The sequence below is a fragment of the Balaenoptera physalus genome, assembly GCF_965194825.1.
Source record: "Balaenoptera physalus genome assembly, chromosome: 6".
Classification (NCBI taxonomy): domain Eukaryota; kingdom Metazoa; phylum Chordata; class Mammalia; order Artiodactyla; family Balaenopteridae; genus Balaenoptera; species Balaenoptera physalus.
The window spans coordinates 17,546,487-17,569,059 of NC_138885.1; the positions used below are offsets into that span (position 1 = coordinate 17,546,487).

The 22,573-nt window shown below is 39.2% G+C and overlaps 2 pseudogenes across 2 annotated transcripts; both read right to left on the reverse strand.

Moving 5' to 3' along the window:
* Positions 1-16,692: 16,692 nt before the first annotated feature.
* LOC309662754 (HAUS augmin-like complex subunit 6 pseudogene) lies at positions 16,693-17,350 on the reverse strand (annotated as a pseudogene). The gene has a single exon. The product of its transcript is annotated as an HAUS augmin-like complex subunit 6 pseudogene (transcript).
* A 48-nt stretch (positions 17,351-17,398) lies between these two features.
* Positions 17,399-19,588, reverse strand: LOC309662728 (HAUS augmin-like complex subunit 6 pseudogene; annotated as a pseudogene). The gene has a single exon. The product of its transcript is annotated as an HAUS augmin-like complex subunit 6 pseudogene (transcript).
* Between the last annotated feature and the right edge of the window lie 2,985 nt (positions 19,589-22,573).

A 22,573-nucleotide genomic window follows, 5' to 3' on the forward strand; every position in this document is an offset into this window, starting at 1 on the left:
GACTCAGGGATTTGAGGAAGGAAGAGAGTTGGAGCATAGCTGGGGCAAGATTTAAACCCCAGTCAAGTCACATGCTGCGTTGCTTCACCCACGTCACAGTTGCTTTATGTTTTGTGACTCAGTTGCCTGATACAAAGCATTATGAAGGTGACCCAACCCATTCAGGCCAAACTGAAGAGGGTAGGGCTTTCCAGAAAGTCTTAAAAGCCTAAACAATAGATGCCCATCAAATAGACTAACAAAACAAATGCTGATAAAGAAAGTGGGCATTAAGAAGACAGAGGACAAGGAAACGGAGTTTAAGTACATTTGGAGATTGAAGAACTGGCTTTAGAAAAGACGTCTGCAGGACACCAGCAGGCATCTTAAGACCTCGCCTTAGATTTATAGATTTGCAGAAATAGGCAGAGGTGACATGTCCAAATGACCATCATTATTACTATTCATTTTTCTTGTTACTCCCTTCCTTTTATTCCTGGTATGGCCTGAGAAATATGGGTGTATGGTTGTCACAACAGGACTGTGGGACATGATTGATGAGAAGACACCAACAGGCACAGTTAAAGATGCAAATAGTCTTTATAAACTAGCATAAGTAAACGGATGGAGATAACTGACAGAGAACAACACAGCATGCTCCCAGATGAGAGGACAAGAGCCCCAGGGTTGCAAGTCTCCTGTAAGGTGCAGGTTCTGAACCACACGTGTTGTGAACATTTCACCAAGTACAAGGAGCTCACAACTACCACTCACATGGTGTTGGTGGAGTGAGGGGGGAGGGGATTCTTTATACTCTCCTGTTCAGTCCCCATATTCATCTTCCCATTTTCTTCATCTGGAGATTCTTTGTTCAGTCTGCCTATTCACCACACACAAGGAATAGCTACAAACCCACCCCGGTGTGCATTTGACTGGGCGAATCCAAGACCTTCTTCAAATGCACAGCATCTCTTAAGAGGTCCAAGGATCCGGCTTGTTTCAGGTCCATTTCTGTAGAGGACATGATGTACTTGTTCATTCTAAATAGCTAAAGCTGGGGTTTCCAAACCTGGCTAGTCTGCAAATGGTGACTTCTGGGAAATGTTCTGTTTGAAGATATCGTTAGAAGTTTCATCCAATTTCACTTTGATTGCTTTCAGGCCTTGGCTGATTTTTAATGTCCCCAGCTGATCTAAGCAAGCTGGCAAGTGGAAGCCTAATTACAGCATCTCCTTTTGACCACTATAAAGGATGCAGCAGCAGCCAGAGCTGCTAAGCTCAGCCAGAGCAGAGCTAATGAAAGAGCCCTAGACCATGGCCCCCAGGATGCTCAGGTTGTGAGGACCCTTAGTTAACACCTAACAGAAACTCTGCAGAGTGATGATGGCAAAAACATATATAATAAAAACAGTACACTGAAGTCAGCAGAGCTTTAAATTAATTTACTGGGCTAAAAAGCATTCATGTGCATTATTGATAAATACTGCATATGTGAGACATGTCATTTATTTAATCTACAGTAATGCTTAGTGTATATATTCATGAAGTTTTAAAATCATACTACTTGATTAAGAGTCCAACGACCCAAGTTCTAGTTCTGGCACCGATGCTGCTAGCAAAGAAGCAAGTTTAGCAGCTTCACAGCTCTGGAGTGACTCCCCTTTCTTCATCTATAAATAAAACAAGGCAGTTGGACTAGAGTTACATTTGTCCAAGTTTTTTCCTGAAGTTTCCCACCAGCATCACCTGGTGAAACTTATTGAAAAGTGGACTTTTCTGGACTTATCCCAGACTTGGATTGGGAATCTCTAGGGAAGGAACCCAGAATACTTCACTTGTAGAAAGCTACCCCAGTGACACAGAAATACACTAACATTTAGAACCATTTGTTCCGGTAGTTTCTGAGGTCCTCTGTCTTTGACATCACATGGAGACAAGGACAAAACGACCATCTCTATCTACCTCGACTGGCTCTAAAAAAAAAGGTAAATTTTTTTTAAATTTATTTTATTTATTTTTGGCTGCATTGGGTCTTCGTTGCTGTGCGTGGGCTTCTCTTGTTGCAGAGCACAGGCTCTAGGAATGCGGGCTTCTGTAGTTGTGGATTGCAGGCTCAGTAGTTGTGGCGCATGGGCTTCATTGCTCCGTGGCATATGGGATCTTCCAGACCAGGGCTTGAACCCGTGTCCCCTGCATTGGCAGGAGGATTCTTAACCACTGAGCCACCAGGGAAGCCCCAAAAAGGTAAACTTTTAAAAAAATTTTTATTGGAGTATAGTTGCTTTACAATGTTGTGTTAGTTTCTGCTGTACAGCAAAGTGAATCAGTCATACGTATACATATATCCCCTCTTTTTTGGATTTCCTTCCCATTTAGGTCACCACAAAGCACTGAATAGAGTTCCCTGTGCTACACAGTAGGTTCTCATTAGTTGTCTGTTTTATACATAGTAGTGTATATTAGGAGGGGGGTGGGATGAATTGGGAGATTGCGTAAAAGGTAAATTTTTAAAAGGTAAATTCAATTTGGTCTGAATGGGTTAAATCACCTTCATAGTGCTTTACATTGGGCAACTGAGTCATAAAACATAGATAAGACGAGATCAGTGAAGGAGGTCAACATTTTGAGTCAAGAAGACACAGATTTAAATCCTGCCTTAGTTATGTTCTTACCATCTTCCTTCCTCAAATCCCTGAGCTTGCATTTCCCTGTCAAGAGTGTATGGTGAGAACAATGCCCACATGGAAGCAACCTAAGTGTCCATCAACAGATGAATGGATAAAGAAGATGTGGCACATATATACAATGGAATACTACTCAGCCATAAAAAAGAGTGAAATAATGCCATTTGCAGCAGCATGGATGGACCTAGAGATTATCATATTAAGTGAAATCAGACTGAGAAAGACAAATATCTTAACACTTATATGTGGAATCTAAAAACTGATGTAAATGAACTTATTTACAAAACAGAAGTAGACTCACAGACAAAGAAAAGAAACTTATCATTATCAAAGGGGAAAGGGGGGAAGGGATAAATTAGGGTTTTGGAATTAACATATACACACTACTATATATAAAATAGATAAACAGCAAAGACCTATTGTATAGCACAGGGAGCTATGTTCAATATTTTGTAATAGCCTATAATGGAGAAGAATCTGAAAAAGAATATGTGTGTGTGTGTGTGTATAACTGAATCACTTTGCTGTACACGTGAAATTAACACAACATCGTAAATGAACTATACCTCAATTTTAAAAAATAGTTTTAAAAAAGTGTATGATGATGGCAATGCCTATATCAAGAGTATGATTGCAAAAGTTTCTATAAAAAAGAGTTTAGGAGGGGCAACCTGGTAGGAAGTGCAGGGTCGGGAATGAGATAGGGGATTGGTCTTGAAAACTTATTAGCTTCTCAAGGTCTATTCGATGTGGCTTTGGTAGAAGTGGGAGTGGGGAGGAACTGATGCAGATCTACTAGCACTACTCATATGATTATTATGAGGATTAATAAGAAAATACAGATTTTACACAGCAGAGTATCTGACACAGAAAAAAAAAATCAGTGAATAACTGTTCTCATTACTGAGTTGGGTTCAGTGAAATTACTGGAATTTTATTATTTTTGACTGTCAAAAATGGCAATTCCATATGGCTTCAATGTGATATAATTTAATATTGAAATCCCAATATGACATAATCAGTCCATGTCTACCAAATTATTCAGATCCTTTTTAAGTAAGGAAAAGTGAGAGAGGTATTACTGACAATATAGCGATTTTTTTCTTTCATACTGATTTTTTTATTTTAATGAAAATTCAAAAGGCTTTACCTCAGGTCACACTATAGTCATTTTTCTGAATAATGGTAAAAGTGAGGAAGCAGGTGGAAGTTTTGATAGAAAACACCCAGGAAGAAGTCAGATGAGGGATTTTGATGTCTTGTTCTATCATTATAACAGGCTGTCCGTCTTGTAGAGCACACCCTGTTTCAGTGACTTTAATTATGACCTGAAACTCTCCTGATCAGATGTTAATGTGGCTCATAGACTCCATTTGGTGCTTAAAAAGTCACAGAATCTCTGCCTGTTGATAACGGATTGCTCCACATTTCCTTCCCTCAGAGGCCACCTTATAAACAAGATCTAGTCATATGGGGCGTAAAAATAATCAATGGGGGCTTCCCTGGTGGCACAGTGGTTAAGAATCTGCCTGCCAATGCAGGGGACACACGTTCGAGCCCTGGTCCAGGAAGATCCCACATGCCATGGAGCAACTAAACCCGTGAGCCACAACTACTGAAGCCTGTGTGCCACAATTACTGAAGCCTGCGTGCCTAGAGCCTGTGCTCTGCAACAGGAGAAGCCACTGCAATGAGAAGCCCGCTCACCACGAGGAAGAGTAGCCCCCGCTCACCGCAACTAGAGAAAGCCTGCACACAGCAACGAAGACCCAACGCAGCCAAAAATAAATAAATAAATAAATTCATTTTTTAAAATAAATAAATAAATAATGGACCTGCCTGAGCTATTAATACTATGTTACTAACCAGATGAGCTATCAATCTAACTTAATTGGCTAATTTCACATTCATGTTTTATCTAACAGCTAAAGTGAAGAATGAATCATTTTGACTTTCATATGTTTATACTTTATGTTTTTAAATTTCATGGGTGTGTATGCCTTGATTTCTTTTTTTATTTTCCTGTAAGTTCTCATAGAATACTTTGAGAACTTTCTAAATGGAAGAACATATAGGTAAGATTTCCCGAGCTATAACCACTCACCTCAAATGTCTCACCCAGCAAGCATAACATTTGCCACTTCCTGAGTCCAAATACTCAGGATATTACATAAGAATATGAGAAGCAAGCAAGGCAGAGAAATACAAGCCTAAATATTTCATCAGAATCCCAGAATCACAAAGAATCCAGGTTTGGCTAAATGCAACCATGATCATCACTCTTGGTCAATAATAAACCATTAACTCAAGCATTGTAGCTCTCGGGTGACAGAGGAAAGCAGAGGAAAATAGTATTATTTTAAAATTAGATTTGGTAAGGATTTTCTTGTGTATTTCATGTTCATTTTGTTGCTGTTTTTTGTTTAGTTGAAAGAGGATGAAGGAAGAGAGAATTTTTCTATCTGAACTTTTCTCCACCTCCATCCCTGACTTGATCTCTGGGTCACCCTGGGGAACCCCTATGACACTATTTCTTTGTCTATCAGTGTGTGATATAAGTGAAAAAAGAATGTTGAGAACTAAGAACAAAGGATGTGGGACAGTGATTGTAGCTCTTAAATTTCCTTTGATTTGATTCAGCTTGACATAAGAAACAAACAAATATGGGCTTTCCTGGTGGCACAGTGGTTAAGAATGCGCCTGCCAATGCAGGGGACACGGGTTCGATCCCTGGTCTGGGAAGATCGCACATGCCACAGAGCAACTAAGCCCGTGCGCCACAACTACTGAGCCTGAGCTCTAGAGCCCGTGAGCCACAACTACTGAAGCCCGCGTGCCTAGAGCCCTTGCTCCACAACAAGAGAAGCCCCCGCAATGAGAAGCCCGTGCACCGCAACAAAAGAGTAGCCCCCGCTCAGCGCAACTGGAGAAAGCCCGCGCGCAGCAACGAAGACCCAACGCAGCCAAAAATAAATAAATAAATAAATTTATTAAAAACAAACAAACAAATAACCAAACCAAACAAACAAAAAACCCATGTCATTTCCAGTTCTGGTTCAGCTTCTGACATGAGACTGGGAAACTGAGAGAGAAAAAACCCTGAAAAGGGTGGGAGAAGCACACTCTAGCCAAGCTAACACTGACCACAAACCATAAAGACAATGAAGTGAAAATCTTGGCACCTCTGGAGATTCAAAGGGAAATGCATTGAGGATGGTCTTAGAGAGAACATGGGGCTTGGGTTCATCACAACCACGAATCTAATTTATATCTCTATACATCTGCCAGTTCTGGACCTTTCATATAAATAAAGTCATACAATATACTGTCTTTTTTGACTGGCTTCTTTCACAGTAGGATTCAGGATGCTAGAGCAGCAGTAGGTAAACTACAACCAGAGGGCCAAATCTGGCCACACACATTTGAGATTTGGGGGGGTTGTTTTTTAGCTCAACTGAGATATAATTGACAAAACTGTAAAATACTTAAAGTGTGCAACATCATGATTTGATATACATATGCATTGTGAAAAGATGTCCACCATGAGTTAATTAACATGTCCATCACCGAACATATTTATACTCTTTTTAAAAAACAACACTTAAGTTCTACTCTCTTATCAAATTTCAGTTATACAACACAATATTATTGACTATAGTCACCATGCTATATATTAGATTCTCAGACTTATAACTGAAAGCTTATACCCATTTACCAGTCATCTTATAACTGAAAGCTTATACCCATTTACCAGTCTCTTCCTATTTCTCCCCTCTCTCAGCTCCTGGAAACCACCATCTTGTCTCTGCTTCTCTGAGTTTGACTTTTTTGTGTTTTTTTGGGTTTTTTTTAGATTCCACATATAGGTGATACCATGCAGAATTTGTCTTTCTCTTTCCAATAGTTCATTGGTAGTATATAGAGATGCAACTGATTTTTATATAATGATTCTATAACCTGCAGTTTTACTGAAATTGTTTATTACTTCTAATACGTTTTTTATTGGAGTCTTTAGGGCTTCTAAATATATATAATATCATGTCATTTCTAAACAGAGATAATTTTACTTCTTCCTTTCTGATTTAGATGCATTTTATTTCTTTTCCTTGCCTAATTACTCTGGCTCGGAATTCCAGTACTGTGTTGAATAAAAGTGGTGAGAATGAGCATCTTTGTCTTGTTTCTGATCTTAGAGGAAAAGATTTCTCCTTTTCACTACTGAGTATGATATTAGCTATACGTTTGTCAGATACGGACTTTAATTATGTTGAGGCACATTCCTTTTATACTTAGTTTGTTTAGAGGTTTTATCATTAAAAGATGTTGACTTTTGTCAAATGCTTTTTCTGCATCTATTGAGATGATCACATGATTTTTACCCTTCATTTTGTTAATGTGGTATATCTCATACTGATCTGTGGATGCTGAACAATCCTTACGTCACATCCCTGGAATACATCCCATTTGATCATAGTGTACTGTAATAGTCCTTTAATGTACTTTTAAATTTGTTTTGCTAATATTGTGTTGAGGACTTTCACATCTATGTTTAGCATCTATGTCTGCTAATATTTTGTTGAGGACTTTTGCATCCGGGATACTGGCCTGTAGTATTCTTTTCTTGTGGTGTCCTTGCCTGATTTTGGTATCAGGGTAATGCTGGTCTCATAAAATGAATTTGGAAGTATTCCCTCCTCTTCTGTTTTTTTGGAAGACTTTGAGAAGAATTAGTATTAATTCTTTAAATGTTTGGTAGAATTCAGCATTAAATCCATCTTGTTCTGAAATTTTCTTTGTTGGGTGGTTTTTGATTATTGATTCAATATCCCTAAAAGTAATTGGTTTGTTCAGGTTTTCTATTTCTTCATGACTTGGTCTTGGTAGATCGTATGTTACTAGGAATTTATCCATTTATTCTAGGCTATCTAATTTGTTGGTTTATAATTGTTCCTGGTAGTTTCTTATGATTCTTAATATTTCAGTGTTATCAGTTCTAATGTCTCCTCATTGATTTCTGATTTTATTTGAGTCCTTTCTCTTTTTTTCTTGGTCTAGCTAAAGGTTTGTCACTTTCGCTTACCTTTTAAAAAAAAAAAACAGCTCTTAGTTTTATTGTCTTTTTAGTTTCTACTTCATTTTTTTCTGATCTGATCTTTAGTTATTTTTTTCTCCCGCTAAATTTGGGTTTACTTTGTTCCTTTTCTAGTTTCTTGAGGTGTAAAATTAGGTTGTGCAATTCAGACTTGTTTTTCTTGGAAACTATGTATTCAGGCTCCTTTCAGGGAAAGAGTGGGAAATAGGCATTTTTGCCTCCTCTCTTTGCACTGAGCCCTGGGGGATAGCCACAAGGGCTGCTCAGGTCCCCATTAAGAACTACATCCCCATCTTGTGGATGCAGGCTCCATTGGCTTTCAGAGCAAGGGGCCCATCCCTCAGATGTCAGCCTTAAAGGTTATCAGCACTGTATGTGTGGCCCAAACACTTCACTCTTCAGGCAGAAGCTGGGATTTAGCAGTTCCCTCTGGACTGTATGGTGTTGTGCTGGGGTGGGATTGTTCTCAGCCTTTCTTACCTGTCTTGATGTGGGTATTTTCTTACTCCCCAGATGTATAGGAGACATTCATCTCATTCCTGGATTTCCTTCAGAAGGAATTGCTTCATGGGTAACTGTACATTCAGTGCATCCATGAAAGGAGGGAAGTTCAGGAGCCTCCTGTATCACCTTCTTGGTCCTTCCCTCCACACCCATTTGTTTGCATGTTATCTATGGCTGCCTTCATTCAACAACAGCAGAATTGAATTGAATTAAGTAGTTGCAACAGAGAACATATGGCTCACAAAACTGAAAATATTTACTATTTGACCCTTTACAGAAAAAGTTTGCTGATCTCTGTACTGTAGTAATTCAAAAGTAAGGGAAGAATATCACAACAAAAGCAGGAAATTATGAATAAGCATAATACATTAGCAGGCAGAAAGGACATCAATCTGCTCTAAGCAGGATACCCTGAAAGTAATGAGTGGGGGAAGGAAAGTGTCAGGTTGGAAAGTCCACATTATAAGTATAAATAGTCTTGATTACCAGATCAAAGTGTTTTCACTTCTTTCTGTACGTAGAAAAACAAGCCATTTGAAGGGTCTTTCCCTAGTATTATGAGCTTGTTATTTTAATTTAGCAGTTATATAAGATAAACTAAATAGGAAATCCCCAGAAAAACTTACCTTCAGGATGCGTTATAGAGAAGACTGGAAATGGACCAACTCGGGTAAAAACTAGGATTCCCTTATACTCCATTCTAGTTCAAAGATTGCCTCTTCTCCGTAAGAGTGAACCATTTATCGATATTTTTTTCCAAAGTGAACCACTTAGATTTTCTTACTCCAAGCATTTTTCCTTCCTTCCTCGTTTTTTCTACTTTCCCCCCTTAACTTACTGCATAAAGCTCTGCCAGCTTGGATCAATTCTTAAAGCCTCAGAAGAGACATCTCTTGCTGAAGCTGTATTTGCTACTCAGCAGCAGCCTGAAAGTTAATAATGGGACCCTATCACCAAATAACAACCATTACTTTCCTCCTAATGTCCCTGAAGCATTATTAAAATGTAGCACTTACAGCCCCTTATAGGCAGTTTACCTCTGTAAAAGGTCATCTGCAAGTACCTTAAAAATATGCCACAAGGAGCTGTGAGATTATGTGCTGAACCATTCATTACCCAGCGTCTTACATCAAACGGTCCCATTTTAAATTTATCCACTCTCTCTTAAAAATGGCAATGGAGGGCTTCCCTGGTGGCGCAGTGGTTGAGAATCTGCCTACCAGTGCAGGGTACACGGGTTCGAGCCCTGGTCTGGGAAGATCCCACATGCCGCAGAGCAGCTGGGCCCGTGAGCCACAATTACTGAGCCTGCGCGTCTGGAGCCTGTGCTCCGCAACAAGAGAGTCCGCGATAGTGAGAGGCCCGCGCACCGCGATGAAGAGTGGCCCCCACTCGCCACAACTAGAGAAAGCCCTCACACAGAAACGAAGACCCAACACAGCCATAAATAAATAAATAAATAAAATTAAAAAAAAAATGGCAATGGAATCTTCTCTGGTACATGTTCATTCACAGCAGAACACATCCCCCATCTGTCTCAGTTTTCTAAATGTTTTGAGCATTCCTTGGGCTTAGGAATGCTAACAAATCAAATGCTTAGGCAAGTGAGCTTTACTTTCAATGAGTCTTAGTGCTCTTTTCCATGACCTGAAAGATACCAAGGGTCTTCACGATCCCATAGACTATCCATAACCCCCTACTTCAACCACATTTTAGCTTTCTTTTCTCAACAGTATCTTATGCTCTAGACTTTACCCAATTTCTGCTTCTCCCGAAATACTGACACATCGAGGAAGTTCCAGGTTACACTCTCCGTATTAGTCAGCTTGGTCTGCTTCAACAAAATATTACAGACTAGATGGTTTAACAGCAGAAATTGATTTCTCACAGCTCTGGAGGCTGGGAAGTCCAAGGTCAAGATTCCATTCTTGATGAGTGGCCTCCCACTTTGAAACCAAGGAGGCATCCTCCTTGATGATCTTTGAATTGCCTCTGAGGTCATTTGTCCCTTCTCTTGGAGAACAGGGCATGTTCACAGCCAAACAAATCTACGGTCTTGTCCTGTAGGATCTAAGAAATCTGACAGACTTCCTTCATTTTTGTCTCATCTCCATCCCTTCACTTCACACTGGCAATGTTTCTGCTGGTTATACCCATGGCTAATGAGATCCATATGGCTGGTCAGATCCGTGGTTCACACTCATAATAATGTCCTTATCAGTTGCTCAGCCACACCCTTAGTGTTCACTTCAGAACAAGATTTCTCATTTTGTACAATACAGATAAGTTGAGTATTTCCCAAATATTTAATTCTGATTTCTTTCATTTAACAATTCCTTCTCCAATTCATTTCTCTCTTCTGGATTTTACTATAAGCAGCCGGGGAGAACCAAGCCACCCCTTCAACACTTTGCTTAGATATCTCAGATAAAACATCCAGCTTCCTTACTTACAAGGTTTACTTTCCACAAACACTAGAATACAGTTCAAGTTATTTGCCAGTCTAAAACATTATAACATGGATCTCCTTTTCTCCAGCCTTGGATCCCATTTCAGTCCTGAAATACAACAATCAGCCTTCAACCCCCTAGGCAGGAAATTACAAGATTCTTCTCTGAAAAATATGACCAGCCCCCCTGCCACCAAATAAAAATCTATAAATACCAATCTTTGGGGGTTCTCTTGCAAACAGCTCATTCAGATCATCCTATAGTGAAGCTATACTCTCAGAGCCTCTGATAGATTTCTAGACCCTGATCCTTAGTCATGAGCAGACAATTCTGGATTACTTGATACCTAAGGAAAGCCTTTAACATAAAAAATAGAGACAACACAATCAAACAAAAAATATAAAGGAACTAACACAGGGAGAAGAAAGTTGTTGAGATAAGATTAAAATGATTTTTTTTAATATCAGTGGGCTAATGATAGAAAATATTCCATCCATGAAGCAAGAACAGGATATTCTAAGAAAGAAAATTCAGAGAACAAATTAAAACAACTCATAAATTAAAAGCATGCTAGGAATCAAGAGTTTCAGAAAAAAGATAAAATATACGCTTGAAGAAATCTCCAGGAAGTAGAGCATAAACAAAAGAGATGAAAATGAGAAAGTAAAGATAAGAAAACTGAAGGTCCAACCCAGAAAAACAAATTGAAATTAAAAGAGTTCTTGGAAGAGAAAAGAGAGGAAAAGGACAGGAAGAATCATGAATAAACTAGTTTAAGAAAACTTCTCAAAACTAAAGGACAGTTTCCAGGTTGAAAAGTCCTACAAGAATCCAGCAAAATGCCTAATAATACAGAAGGCATAATATTGTAAAACTTTACCTCACTGGTGTGTTGGAATACCAGTTGATGGTGTATTAAGTTAAGAATATTCAGATTATGACCTGCTGAATGAGGAGGCACAACGCACCCACCCACCCATGGGCCAGCAGGTAGCTCCCCCTCGCATCCCAGCTCCCACCTCGGAGAAGTGAAAACTCAGGGGTTGTTTTGAATAAAGACCCAGAACATTCACACAAAGGACATAAAGTCAAAGATTTATTACTTAGAGATCCCCCAAAGAGGAGAGGGGGGATGCAATGAGCTGGGGGAAGGGCAATCCTCCATCCCAGGTCACAGGCAAGCAGGAGATGGCAGGGTACCAAGCCCCTATTATTTATAAGGTGGTTGGGACAGAGGTCACTAATTTTTCATCGGCTCAACTGTAAGTGGTTATTTTAAAAGATGCCCTGGGAAAAGCAATGGCAGAGCTCGTGATAGGAAGCCTAAGCTCAGGTCCTTCCTAAATGTTCAGACTCTGGGCGTGAGCAGGATTGTCATACATACATGTAAAACACCTAGGCAGCAACTCAAAAGAGCTGTTTTCTCATTACCATTTGGAGATAGTAGAAGATATTTAACTACCCCAGTTAGAAGAAAAAGAGTCTTCAGATTTCTGAAAAGCAACACTGAAACCTGTTATCAATGCCTTCACAGTTCTGAAGAAAAACAATTTCCAACATAGAATTCAATACCCAGGCAGACTACCAATCAAGAATAAGAATACACTGAAAATATTTTCAAATCGATCAGTTCTCAAGCTATTAACCTCCCACAAATTTCTTTCATAGAAAGCTATGAGGAGATTTTTTTTTTCCCCCAAAATGAAGAAGTAAACTAGGACAGATACTTTATGGGACATAAGAAACAAGAGATAACAATACAAGAGAGAAGCAGAGAACCACCAGGATGATGGTGAAGAGGGTTCCCAGTATAACTGCTACGCACCAAATGCAGAGAGTAATGAGTCCAGATTGAAGCAAGTTCCAAAATTTGTGGCCAGGAACAGCGCAGGGCCCAATATTTACAGCCAGCTTTTCCTCCAGAGTGAAGTGTTAAGCATACTAAAATTAAGAGAACAATCACTTTTATTGGTGGCATCCATCATGGTGACAGTGTATGGCTAAGACTAAATGACAAGACAATAAAGAAATATGTTCCTATCAGAATGCTTACATCAAAGCCTGTTTTCTCTGTTTTAATCAATGTCCTGGCAAGAGCTATCTCCATCCTATAAACTACAATGCAGAATAAAGCACAAATCTGTTTAAATAAAAGGAATTCTCCTATGTGCACAGTAGCTTATATATACATGGAATATTTCTGAAGGATTCTTTTTTTTTTTGGATACTGAATGTTTATTCAAGACTAGTATGCAAAACCTTTACAAATAGTCCCATGGAGGACTCACAAATATTTTAAATTCAGGATGTGGATTTAACATTCACAGTGCATAAGACAAAAGGTATATCAACTATGTATCTGCAACTTAATGTGAAAGAGAATTTTACTTTAGCAAATACTTTCTTTACATTGAGGAAAATGTCCTTAAACATATCTTCTTTAATTTTAGTATACTCAGAGTAGGGAAAAAACAGTGTTTCCTTTTATACAGGTCTCAAGAATTAAATAAAATTGACTCCACAGATCATGGTTAAGAAACACATGGTAAAGAACGGTTTCAAAATACTTATATTTTTGTTTTCAATTAAATTCCCCCAAATTGATTTTCTTTAACAACAAATAGTCTTTATTCCACTTGATAACATTTTTCACGTTAAGCAATATTATATGCTTGTCCTCTTTAAACATTTAAAACAATTAGGACATAGAGGCATTATCTAAAGTTTCAAACTGATAGAGAAGTCAGTTTACACACCTTCGTCTTATGAATAGTGAATAAAACAAGGTACATTCTGCTGTGAATGTAATGAGAAAAAGTACTCTCAGCAGTAAAGTAGCCCTCTCTCTTTACCACTACTTTAATTCCATCACACAGAAGGCAAAGAAAACAATTCGAATACTTCAGTATCTGCTAAGGATGATCTATGGCCCTTGGAGTATATGTATGCGTGGACACACCCCCCACACACATCTACGTAAATATATGTATCTGTATGTATTTAATCAATACAACTGGAGGAATCACATACAACCATGAAAAAATACAATAAAAGCAATAAATGAAAAATACTAAGTGAATAAAAGTTAACATAAGCCATAGGAGATTTCAGAGAAGGGACAGGCCCATGGATAAGAGATTAAGACTTCAAGGTGAAAGTGAGATTTGTTCTGAACCCTAAAGGACAACTATAACTGTGAAAAGCTGGGAGATGAAGGTAGGATATTCCAGCTTCAGAACTGTGAATTAAGATTTTCAAAGACGCATGCTCACCAAAGCATTTCCAGGAAAAAAAAATGGTAGAGCATAGTGGAAGGGGGAAAAGAGGAATCTACGGAGGAGACCTTATATGCCTTTAAATTTGAACTCGATTCTGGAATTACCAATGAACCATTAATGGAATTTAAACCGAGAAGTGATATGATCAAAGCAGTCCCTTAAGGTCAAAAGGCAGGTATGCAGGCAATATTGGATAAGGAAGAGGCTGAAGGCAGTAAGTCATAATCAGAATGGTTTAGGAGAAAGTGACAGATTTAATATACTTTTGTTTATACTACTGGCATACAAAGGACAGGGAAGAATGCCAAAAACTCTTAGCCTATCACAGGTATGACTCACTTAACAACAATGTGGTTTTTGTAAATCCATTAATACCCAGAGATATTTTGATCTTTTGATTCTCAGTAATTCAGGGCCCACACTTATTGGTGAACTTCAGCTTCCTTATCAGAGAGCTAGGATCTCTAAAGCAGTATGTATGTAATAGTGTTACCTAGCTTCTTTAAGATACCCCAGGGCTAAATGTGAATCTGTATCCTCTAGCAGTGGCTCTCAAGCTTTTTATTGAGCCTAAGAATTACCAGGGAAGCTATGTAAAATGCAGATTTCTAATCCTCATTTTAGACCTACAGAATACATGTTTTTTTAAGAGGTATCCCAGGTAATTCCTCGAGTCCATCTTAGACAAGTCATCTAAGCTCCCTAGCTTTGGTATCATTACCTGTAAAATAGGTACAATATCACTATCTTACAGAGGTATGAGAATTAAGTGATATAATATGTATTATTAAGTATCCAGGAATAGCCCTGGCACTTTGTAGATGCTAATATGATAGCTCTACCTTCTCCTTAACATGTTAATTTTGGATTTACTGATACTAGGTTTCTTAAGACTAGAGGATAGTTTCCCAGTAGACTTACAGACTCCCTATTTGTTCTATTAACTAATAAAAGAATATGGCACCTTAGGAGAAGCTTTTCTCTTCCTCTTTTTTTTCCACTGCAAATAAGGTAGTTCTATGTGCTTTTCTTCTGTCTTTTCTCACAAAAAAGACTGGCCTTCAAACTTGGATCAAACAAGCAACAGAGAAAGTAAGCCAAAAGGAGTGAAGAAAGATGAACTGTTAAGCCCATCCACTTCCAGAACTCCTCCCTTCAACTTTTCTCCTCTTCTTGCCAGTTCCTTGGCAAACTGGACAAGGCTGTGATGGTTAAGAGTTGGGGCTAGACACAGGGGTGCTGGAGGTGCTACCACCCTTCCAGTGTGTGCTTAACCTCCTGGTTTGCAGAGGGCAATGGCATGTATTCACTTGGATGCTAAAGGCAAGCCCGTTTCTTGGCCAGGGGGTCTGACTACATGAGGCAGGACACTGTACAAGAGGCCTCACATCTGACTCTCCTTTAGAGTCCAGAAGGCCCACTCCTGCAGCCATATCCTACATCCTGGCCTTTTAGTTACTTCTAGGAGATCTTGTTGGTATATTAAGGAAGGGAAATAGGGTCAAATCCTAGCTTCACCACTGACTGAGCTGTGTAACACTGAACAAGTTATTTAACCCCAAATTCAATTTTCTCAAGTTAATTTGAAGCTGTTCTGTAGGCAGTGGGGAACTGATGGTTTTTGAGGAGGAAAGTAACAATCAAAATTAGCTCCCTTAACCTGCTGTGTAGCACAGGGAGCTCAGCTCGGCGCTCCGTGATGGCCCAGCTGGGTGGGATGCAGGGGGGTGGGGGTGGGGAGGGAGGGAGGTCCAAGAGGGAGGGGATGTGTGTATGTGCATGGCTGATTCACTTCACCGTGCAGCAGAAACCAACACAACATTGCAAAGCAACTATACTCCAATAAAAAATTTAAAAAAAAAAAAAAATTAGCTCCTTTCCCCAAAAACAGTGCCCCTCCAAAAAAAACCAAACACAGACTAATTTTTTAATTTACATTTTTTCTGTTCAAATAAAAAACTAGAGTTAAACTCTCAAAGTCTAAATTAGACTAAATATAAAACTGCTATACAACCCACTGAATGGATTTATCGTTAGTGTCCCTCAAAAGTATCTAGTCATCTTCCACCTTTTTCCTTTTTTCTAAATTCATTCTGCTCCAGTCTTCACTATCATCACATGCACTTTATTCCATCAAACATCATTTTTCAGGATCAACCTACCTGAATAATCATTAAGCCTCTTTAGAGCTTTCCCAAACTTAAACTTTGTCATTTTGATTATACACCCCAAAGCATTACTTTCCTCACTTTTTTTGTTTAGTACCAGAATGTTCTAAAAAGAAACAATAAAAGTTGTTTATTTCCCTAAAAAGAAAGAGCAGTATATCCAATGGCTATTAAGTTAACCACTTAATAAAACACATCAAAAACTACTCATCCTTATGTTAATTAACTGAAATTAGAACATAATGAATTAGTTAACCTAATACTTTGCCATTTACTTCATGCTTACAAGATTATGCAAGAAACCAAAATGGCTTCTCGTAACTTGTTTGCTTTGCAAATACTTCACATTTCAACCCCATATCCATACAGAGAGAGAAAATCCAAACATACTCTCTTTACCTAAAATCAGCAGAGAAGGCTAAAAAGCATTATTTAGGACTTTTTTAGACCTTGAAAAACAGTTACACTTCCAATGTGTATTTAAATTACAAATCAGTTTTTATCCTGTGACATTGCTTCAACTTAAGTTCATCATAGTTAAATTGACTGGGCTACTGCTTCATCTTTCAAGTCAGATGGAGATTCTTTTGCATCAAGGCTCTTATTCAAGATTTCTTCTTCTGCAAAATTGACTGTTAAATTAGGTAGAAATTCTCCAAGACTACATGGTGTTGTGGTTCTCAATCTTTGTTCCACTGGAGAAAACTTGATTAGTGGTTAAAGAGACCATTTTCTTTCACCAAGGGACATGTGTGAAGATGGTTTTGTATAGTCAATGTGCAAATCATGAGTGCACGAAAAGTTAAGCGTATCATCAATTTGCATGTATTAGGAAGTAAGGCTCAATTCAGGTTTGTCTTTCAAGTGTTTCAGGATTAGAGAGGCAAATTTCTTCCCTTTGCTTGGACAGAGATTTCTTCAGAGCCTCATATCCACTGCAAGTAGCCTGTAAATTAAAGTCTGATTCTGGAGTAGTCTGTTTTCCTTCCACAACACCTTCTGGGAAAATTCCACTGTGCATAGGACTATTTGCTTCCAGTTTAAAATTGGCGTCTGTACTACTGGAGCTATTAAGACTTAAGTGACCAACTTCTTCTGGAAGAGTTTCATGTAATATGCCAAAATCACTATCTTTAAAACTGGAACTAATTCCACTTGATACCTGAAAAGAGTTCCGTAACATACTTTTATGCATGGAAAGATCTCTGTAAAAAGCTTTCGAGTGGTCTGATATTTTAATACACTATTCTTCACTGCTACCTATCACATCTCTCCTATTGCCTATAGCAGGGGACAATGTCTCTATTTGGCTAGTTTCTAAAAGCTTGTTCTGTAAAGCTGTACATTCCAAATCTTGCTTACAAATTATGTCCTTATTTAACAAATCTGACAGATGTTGTGTTGTTGGTTCACCTATGTAACTGGCCACCACAGGTTTCTGAAGCACACACTTGAAGCAATCTGAAACAACTTTCTCTTCAGGCAAATGAGAATGGCTAGAATCGGACACAGTGGTTGCTGAGAAAAAATTGGCAATGTTAAACTCTTTTTGATTATGCACCACAGGTAAGGATTCTGGCAATACTTCTGTATGTTCAGTATCCATTTGAATTGGTTCTGTACTTCTGTTATCTTCTATTTTAACAGCTTTTCTCCATGAGCTCCTAATATCACTTATCAAGCTTTCTGGAGTTCAGGGAACTTGATTCCTTGTTAAGAACGGGTTAGAAACTAGAGAGTCAATTGGTTCCTCTAACATTACTTCTTCTCCTTTAGAAGGTTGTGGTGAATCAGATAAAACTGCCCTTGCAACCTCTTCTACCAGATGATCTTGATCTTTTTGGAATGGATCACTTTTTTAGCTGGCAGAGACGCTCCAAATGCACTACTCTTTGCAATATTTGATGATGAAGAGTCTTCTACTTCAAATTCTGGTGTTTTCTTAGAAACTGTTTCATTTTTCTCTCTAGGAGATGTCAACTTCCTGTCATTTTCAAGTAGTGTAACACTGTTTCTATCTGATGGTGAAATGAGCTGCCACAGGAAAGAAGCAGGGCCCTTGGCTAGATCACACTTAGTTTCCAATATATCATTTGCCCTTCTTGCAATCATTTTCCTGGATATGTTGCTTAGGTGTATCTGGAAGTGAAGCAGGGTACTGCAAAAGAATACTCTTCGCGTATGCTTCTTCTGAGGCAGGATCAAACGAAAAGTGAGACATAGGTGGTAAAAGATCCACAGCTGGAGTCCAACCTTTAATTAGACTGAAAGGAGACAGGCCGAGAAATCCTTTCCAAATTTTATGCCATTCTTCTTGTTTTTCAACAATAGAATGTCTTATAGTTGTGAGATCTTCTTTTATTTTATACCTTATATGCTTCAGATCTGACAATCTTTCTCTCTGAAATTTGGTCTCTTTTTCAAGGAAGTGAAGGTCTTTTGTCAGTCTTGCTTGGTCAGCCTGACAATGTTCATATTTCATTACTTTCAAGACTTCATTTAATAATTGAATAACTGTTAAGAGATTCAATTTTCCAGCCTCATAAACATTTCCTATGTGCAACTGACACATTTGTTTCTCAATTTTGTCAGGTAAGAGCCTTGGAATACTGATAGCAACATTAGTTCCATCTAAAGGATATTGGTTAACAAGACTAAGGACTGAACTAACAACTTCTCTCTCTTTTTCCAAAAACATGAATGTTGCATTCACTGAAGCCCACAAAGACCGAACCTTTTGAATTTTCTCTTGTATATTACTTTGGTCATCATAGGGTTCCATTTTTTTAATTTGGTTTTGCTGTCCTATACATTCTGATCTCAAATTTCGTGCTTGTTTAACTGACAATTGTGCATTTTCCTGGCATTTTCAGGTAATGCAATCTTCTCTTTGCAAAATTTGTAAAAATCTGTTACGTGCTACATGGCATCTGGCAATGCACTTGTGCGAATCTTGTGGCTTTACATTAAATGTCTCTGTAAAACGCACAGAAGAATTTTTAGAATGGGTTTTTATATATTTTGTTGCAACAAATCTTGCAAAGTGATACATCAGATGAATAAACTTAGGACCACCAGGAGAAAGTAATAGTGAACCCACAACTTGAGGAAAGCTACTTCTACATTCAGCAGAAATCTTTTTTAACCATTCACAGCAATGTTTTCGGAATTCTGTGTCACTCTTTTGGTCAAATGGAGGCCAACAAAGTTTGAAAACTTCTTTACTGAGAGACTGGTCAAGAGTTTGAAGCAAAAAATAAGAAACTATTTGAAAGGCCTCAAGGTTCAACTTGTCAAACATGTTCACTCCGAGGTCCGTGTGCGACACCATCTTTCCACGGGCTACGGTCGCCGAGCCCAGCTCGAAGCCGAGCGCCTGCAGATACATCCAGAGATGCTCCTTCTCGAAAGTAGTGACCCAGGCCGAGCTCATCTTTGCGGTAGGCAGGGCCCGACAAAGGAAGAAAGCGCAGGCTCCAGTGACCGAGAGGGCCCCTCAGGCTTTTTCCCTACAGGCAGCCTGGCGTGAGTTCGACCCCTCCATTGGCACTGCCTGATCCTCTCTCGCCTGGAACCATTTCCCCTCAAATGGCCTCAAATGCCTCAAGTGGCCTGAGACTCTAAAGTCGCAGGGAAATAGAGCCTCTCAGGGTAGTACGGAACAGCGGCCAAAGGGAAGTCCTGAAGGATTCTTTATAAGCTGGTAGCAGTATTAGCCCCCAGGAAAAGGAACTGGGGGGCTAGAGGGGAAAAGCTGATTGAAGACTTACTTTTTAAAATTTACCCTTTTGATCTTTCTAAAGATTATAATATGTTCCTGTATTATACAATGACTAAATGATTAAAATAAAATATATTTCCTACTAATTATTATAAATACACACACTTTTGATTCAGTGATTTTGTGGGAATTTACCCAACAAAGAAACCTAAATACGTACAAGATGACATGGGTAGGCGATTATTCATTAAAACATTGTTTGTAATACCAAAACCTGGCAACACTACCCATAACCATTAATAGGGCAACAGTGAAATAAATGAAAATATTATATGAATATAAGTAATCTCAATAAATATCAATGAATTAAATGAATTTAACCCTAATTTCCAACAAACATATGACAGGAAGCTCAATGACAGTCTAATTGGGGAAATATAAAGTAAAATACCAATGAACGATATTTCCATATCCATTAGATTAACAAAGTATGATAATATCATGTGTTGGTTATGATGTAGGGAAACCGAAACTCTCAAGCAGTGATTTGCCAATCTTTTGTCAGAATCTAAATATCCGCACATTTTCAACGCACGGGGTCTACTAGTCTTCAACATGGGCTGTCAAAAAGGCCCACTCATCGTCCCATATACCCCCCAAAAAACATCTCATGTTCACTCTTCCAAGAAACCTCCCTGGTGGGTACAAGGTGCCTTCCTCACTGGTGGGTACAAGGTGCCTTCCTCACTGGTGGGTACAAGGTGCCCTCCTCACTGTTTGCCCCTGACGTCCACATTTACAGCCCAGAAACCTGATCCCTGTTGCCCTGTCTGCTTTCTTAATCCTCTGGTGTGGGATCTTTTAGTTTCTCTCATCTTTTTCATTAGTGGAATCTACGGCATTATATCCACCAAGGTTTTTGTTTTTATCTGTCCACCTTCAACGCTTGCTGTCCTGTGCCTCTGATTCTGCACTTCATGCTTATTGCTTACTGTTATCATTGCTATAGCAGCATGATAGTAGAGTGGGCAGACAACATGTTTTTTGGGAGATGGAGTGAGAAAGAGAAAAAAAGCAAAGAGCTAACATCTACTGAGCATTAACTAAATGCCCACTCTATAAAATTTATTTTTTTATTATTAAAAAAATCTTTGAAAGGAAGGCAATATTATTTTCCCCATTTTACTCATGAGGAAACAGGTCTAGGTCTCGTTTTTTCTTTTTCTTAACATTGTGTGTGTGTGTTTGTGTTTTACTTGTGTGTGCGGAGACCGAGGAGGGTTCTGAGCAAAGACAACACTTCTCAGCACTACCAGTGAAGCACTTCTGTGGTTAGATATGATCTACATAACCTGACCCCCATCCCTACCCCTCTCGCCTCCATGACCTTTCCTCTTACTGCTCTCCCCATCTTAGACTCATCCAGCAGCCCTGGCCATCTTGGTTTCCTCACACGCTCCAGACATGCAGACATTCTCAGGACCTTTGCACTTGCTGCTTCCTCTGCTTGGAATACCATTCCCCCTAGTGACTCACGCCCTCACCTCTTTCAGGTCTTTGCTCAAACCTCTCCTCAATGATAACCACTCGACTTGAAACTGTAACTCCCTGTCACAGCCCTCCCTACCGCTCTTGCCTTTTTATTTTTCTTCACTGCACTTCACTTACCACCATCTGATCAGCTAAATATTTTATTTATTTGTGCACTCTCTGTCTTCCCCACCAGAACGTAAATTCCATAGGACAGGACTTTTATCTGATTGGTCACTTCCTATGTCTAGACCATTTCCTGGCACACAGCAAATGTTCAATTAATATCTACCAAATGGGGCTTCCCTGGTGGCGCAGTGGTTGAGAATCTGCCTGCCAATGCAGGGGACACGGGTTCGAGCTCTGGTCTGGGAGGATCCCACATGCCGCGGAGCAACTGGGCCCGTGAGCCACAACTACTGAGCCTGCGCGTCTGGAGCCTGTGCTCCGCAACAAGAGAGGCCGCGATAGTGAGAGGCCCACGCACCGCGATGAAGAGTGGCCCCCGCTTGCCGCAACTAGAGAAAGCCCTCGCACAGAAACGAAGACCCAACACAGCCAAAAATAAATAATAAATAAATAAATTTTAAAAAAATATCTACCAAATGAAATGAAATAAATGAATAAAGTTTCGGAAAATATGAGTTAGGCAAAGTTATTCCGATTTCTTAGCTGCAGGAGAAAGTGCCTCTAGTATTCCCATGAGCATTTTCAATCACCAAGAATAGAATGTATGCATAATTTCCCAAACTTATGTGGACATACAGACCTCTTTTCATGGAGCAGGTCGTAGGGACTTGTGCTTAAATGGAGATAGGTTTGGAAGAGCAGGTTTTGATGAGAAGGGAAAGGGGGACGACACTAGAATGCAATGTGTCTGAAGTGAAGTGGGAGAAAGCAATTCATTCATTCACTTGTTTGTTCAGAAAATATCTATCAAGTGCACCTGATGGGGCTTGAGCCCTTCCAGGCAAAGGGGACAAGGCAGAGATCAAAAGCCGCTGGGGACCCAGCTTTCACAGAGCTCATGTCCTCTTCTGACCTCTTTGACTTTGCTGACTGCTTTTAATCCTATAAAACACAGAGAAAAATGTTCCAAGCCTATGTTACTCTCCTTTTAAGACTTTTCTTTCTGAAACAAATACAAATACCATACGGTATCACTTA